Source organism: Oryzias latipes, chromosome 9 (assembly GCF_002234675.1).
Source record: "Oryzias latipes chromosome 9, ASM223467v1".
Taxonomy (NCBI): domain Eukaryota; kingdom Metazoa; phylum Chordata; class Actinopteri; order Beloniformes; family Adrianichthyidae; genus Oryzias; species Oryzias latipes.
In genome coordinates, this window is record NC_019867.2 from 32401167 (window position 1) to 32406538 (window position 5372).

Consider the following 5372-nt stretch of genomic DNA (forward strand, 5'->3'; position numbering starts at 1 on the left):
AAAAAATCAATAACAATAGATGAGTTTTTCTCACCATAAAGTTTTGAAAATTTGCTCAACTTTTCCCGCCAAAAGTGTTTTTGAGACATCACCCAAGCAGCCGGTTTGAAATAAGCAGGGAAAGCCCTTCTGCTCCCCCTAGTGGAATGCTGATGAACTACAGGGAGGAAAACAGTTATACACAATGGAAGTAAGGAAAGTTTGTCCGAATCCGAATTCTTCCTCTTCTCCTGCGGTTTCTCCATACACTTAGCCCTCCAAATGAAGAAAAATAGTGTCTTCTAATTCGGACGTCACTCCCACTCGATGACGTCATCAATAGTCGCCAGTCATTTAACATTAGCCAGTAGCTGCCAGTGTTCTGGAAATGTCTAACAGCATAAGTTTTATAACTTTTACCTGCACAGTGCAACGGGGACGAGGACTCTGTATCCCTCCGCCTATTTTGGACACCCCTATCCCTCCAAACGCCCCAATATTGGAGGAATAGGGAGATGCCAGAGGGGTAGGGGAGGCCTTTGGATCACACCAATGAGATGAATTGCATGAATTAAATATCAAATTAATGATTAATTAGGGTTAAACCATCAGGGCTGCAAGCTAATCCATGTTCATTTGTGCAAAATATAGCAGCCATGTAGCAACAAAGCAGCTTCCCAAAATGGCGGCAGGAAAGACGAAAATAAAGAGAAGGGTGGAAGTGTGCAAAGCATTAGGTTTAGAAGTCTTTAACATGGTCAAAGTTTAAAAGCATGAAGGAAGCAGACATTTAAGCTTAGATGTTTTATGGTCTTAAAAGGCTTTGCAGCTACTGACAAAGATTCTTCTGACTAACTTGCTTTCAGTTTATTCTACATTCCTGGCTCTTTGCCAGATGCAATCATTGGAGAGAAAAAAGCCACAACAAACAGTCATGCTCGGCTTTCCATTGTACTTGGTATCACGGTGTGTGTGTGTGGGGGGGGGGGGGGGGGGGGGGGGGTCAAAGCTCGCTAGAGTTTGGGAGAAGACTGTAATTTATCCTGCTAGTTTGGCTCATGCCCCATAATCCGAGTCTTGGAGGAATCACACTGTGGTAAAAGTGCAGGGACAGCACATATTTGCAGGCTAAAACCTCACTTCATCTTCTGACTGAGTGAAGGATTGCTGCTGGGTCACGGGGGCCACGGCCCCAAAGTAAACACAGGTGCTGAGGAGCCAAGCGACGGGGGCCACCCTGTCCAGTAACTGAGCAATGCTGCAGCAAAACATGAAGGGCTCCACGTTTGAGTTCCTCCTCACTTAACAAACTGCTGGTCAGGCCTCATTTGGACGGATAACAAGGGCTTTGCAATAAAATGATGGTGATTAGTGACTAATGACTAATGCAATAAACCAGCTCTGTGTGTGAAGGATCCTGAATTGAAGCTGTGGTCAGGCAGGTGGGTTCAGCAGAGCAGAAGGGTGGATGCAGAGTGGGGTGTTTTTGTGTGGGGGTAAAAAAAGGAAACCCTGAAATCTATCATTACTGTAGACGCTCACACTATCCTGCTTTCCAAAAGGGACGAACTTTTTTGAACTTTCATTCAATTGATGCACACGGTTTGTCTGCTAACAGTCTAGCACTCAGAGGAAAGAGCTCTGCAAAGAAGCAGCCAGAAGTGCTGGGGGTGGGGCATTTGGCTAAGGTGGAGGTCGGGAGGTTTAATGATTCAAGAGGTCCAGCTGAAGTAACACAAACTTATCAGAGGCAGAAGAAAAGCCATGCAACCCTGCAGCAGCCTGGAAAGACGTTGGTGCACTCGTACATGAAAAGACGCAGCAGAGTGTTAATAATAAAACGTCCAACTTGATTTTTGGAGTCCTGTACATGTCAGTGAGCACGCTCTGTGCCTACAGTCTGCTCAGCCCATCTCCAATATCACTACTATATTGTATCTTCAATAAAAAGGCTTAAATCCTAATAGTGAAAACACAAGAAAACAGTCAAGTGCCACACAGTTAGGATGTTTGTCAGGTTTTAGGCAATCCCAGTTTGAGCAAAAGGGAAGAGAAAGTAAAGCTACAACTGGAGCTCATTTCCTCAATAAAAGCCTCACATTGTGAAAGCATACACCTGTCTCCTCTGGTGAAGTGGCATGTTTTTCCTGGGGTGTGTGCAGTACCACTGACAGCCTCATGGAGTAAACGTTCCACCTACGTTTGGTATCCGGTGAAAATAATCACCTTTGCAGAACAGCCTGTGTCTCACAGACATGAAAGTGGGGCCACAGTGGACAGTTTGCACCGCGGTGCAGCTGGTTGCCTCCGGACCGGACCGTGGGGCATTCAGGAGACCTGATCGGGTTTGTAATCAAAGTGCCATCGCTATGAGTCCACACCACCGCACAACTGGAGTAAAAACGGGTTTAGTGGTGCCACGTTTTTTTACATTTTTATACAGATCTGGCCTGAATTCTCTCAAACAAAAAGTTTTCAATCTACTGTCATCCTCCGAGTTTCTCACCTTCCTCTGAATGCAATGTTTTCAAATGATGATTGTTGTTTTATCTGATGTCTAATGTCCTACATTGTTTGTTACACAGGTTTAATAGAAAGAAAAGCTTGGAGACAGGAGAAACTAACCGTGTTTTCACGACCATAAGGCAGACTTAAAAGTCTTACATTTTCTCCAAAACGTACGGTGCTGCCCATGGTGCAGTGTGCCTAAGGTGTTGTGTGACTGCAGTACAGAGGACAGCATGAGAACAGTAAGCAGGGAAGTGAGGACATGTTCTGAAGACCCCAGAACAACTGCCAAGACACGAATGAAGGACTTAGCCAAGTCAGGAATCGTAGTCTCAATGTAGCCACAAGCCAGGGTCTCATTGGACCCGTCCCAAGCCCAGATAAGGGTTGTGTCAGGAAGGGCATCCAAAGAAAACCAAATATGGGAATCAGTCCTCGGACATCCTAACTGGATATCAGAGGTCTGACATTGATGTTAGGTCCGTTCACCAACATGGTGCCGGTGAGTTCGATGATGCCAAAACTGTGAAGCTGCTATGTTCAAATGGAACGTGACAAATGAAGATGTTTCTGATTGGAATAGATTTGGATTTCAGTCAATATGACCTCCTAATGCAGCAAATCGACTAATGATCATTTTCAAATGTGTGATAATGTGGAACTTTGAAGGTTTTTAGTTTAGAAAGAAATACTGTTGTCTGTAGGAGGTTTGTTTGATGACGTTCAATAGAAACTCTGATGGTTAGTGACTCAAACATGATGCTGACTGTCATCTGAGGATCTAGATCAATCATAGAAAAACAGCATTTGCATAGTAATCATGAACACACTATAAAAAATATTCAGGGTTTTTTTTTTTCATGGTGATGTTACATTTATTGGAGAATGAATGGTTCTTTGCAAATGAGCTTGTACTTAGTTTTGGTGAATTCTAAGAGCTTTTCAGGAAGCATATCCAGGCCAGAGCACTTTGGTCTCATTATTTCGTAAAAGCGAGAAAGTAAAAGTGGGAAACATGTCCCTGATGTTTCTTCATCCGCTCAAGTTTTTGACTCCTGAAAACACACAGAGTCACTAGGCTGCAGCTTGAGGTCTTCTCACCCCCCCCCCCCCCCCCCCCCCCCCCCCCACTGAGCAGACAGACTGAATCTATTCAAAGCTGCATTCTGTGTGACACATGAACATTTCCAACTGCAAACAATTCCCTCCATGATTGTTAGAACTAATTGAAGGGTCTTTGAGGATCAGGATGCTCACATCAACTAGAGATCTCCTCCTTTCAAATAAATGTCCAGCATTTCTGACAGGCTTTTTACTTTTCAAAGCAGGGAGCAGATGTATCTCTTTAAAATCATTTGTCATTTCATTCAACAGATTCCCAGATCCGAGCTCTCCCTGCTTGGGCATAGCAGCACCTTTCACTGCTTCCTCCAGCAGCAGAGGATTGTCCTCCACAGAGTTGCGAAAAAAGAATCTCGTGAAAAATATTATTTTGGGCTTTAGAACATAAATAGAAATTCCACACAGCATGACAATTGGCTTCATTTTGTGCTTTAAAAAATCCCTGTCGCCTCTGATTACAATGAGCTGAAGCTCTCAGTTACACTGGCACCACACTCCACCTCTGCAGAGGTTTTCTCTGTGGTTACCGTCTGGATGGGGGAGTTGGCATGACACACATAAGTGCTTCAAGGAAGCCACTGTCATCCTTTTTCATGCAGCAAGTGGAGGCAGGATTACATCGTCAACGAGTATCGGTACTTCAGCACCAAGAAAGAACAACAAAAGGAAAAATGAGATGCAGCTAAGTTTAAGTCAACAGGGTATAAATCTGAAATCAAGCACTCCACTGCCAGTCTGAGAATAAATGAACATGTCCTGGGCCCACCACAACCTTTACCAGAAAGGCCTGAGACTATGGCCAAGCCCACCTTTCCAACGGGGCCAACCATCCGGTGTTGCACGGCACACATCAGAGAACCAGACTGTTTGGATCTGAGTCTTCATGTGTGTCTGGACCCACTGCAGCCGTTTCTGCTGGTGATTGTTGTTTAGGGGGGGCTGGATAGAAGGTTTACGTAGAACCCCAAACCTCTGGAGGATCCTCCACCTTGATGCTGGTGGGACTCCAGAGACACCAGCAGCTTCCAATCTGCTTTGTGACGGTCTTTCAGCAGCAGCTGCTGTCTCAGTGGGATGGAGTTGAATTCTTCCTCTTTCTGCCTTCATCTGCACCAACCGTGTGTCTCTGAATCAGCCACAGATCTCTTCATAGTACGATGATCACGCTAAAGTTTTCCTGAATTATCCAAAGTTTCCAGACCTTGTTCAAGTATTTCAGGATTTCAGGATTTCAGCAGCAGAGATCCTTTTTCCTCCCTCACTGCTTGAAAATGTTGGTCTGCATAATAATGTGGAGCGTCCTTCTGTAGTAGTTTCTACTTTAATAGAACTCACCTGTAAACTAATTATTGAAGCCAGTGATTCAAAGAACAGAGACACAACATCATCCATGGGTTTCATTGAAAAACAAACTTTTCACACTTAAATACAATTTTGCAGAATAAGTTGAAATGCACTCTAAATCACCTGAAACGTCTTCGATGTTGTAAAACAAGGTTTGTTGAACATTTTTGGGGTTTCCACAGCAAAATGAGACATTCTTCCTGCTGAAATGTTCTGTTTTTGAATGACTTCATGTCTAGTGTGTGAATACATCATGGAAAAATGACAAAATAAAGTTAGGTTAGGCTGTGCTGATAAAAACAATACCAGCTGAGCAGGGGCGGACTTACCATCAGGCAAAGGGGGGCGAATGCCCGGGGCACCTCGAGTTTATTAGACAAAGAAGACATTTAATATTGCAGCTCTTTCTGCTCCCACTG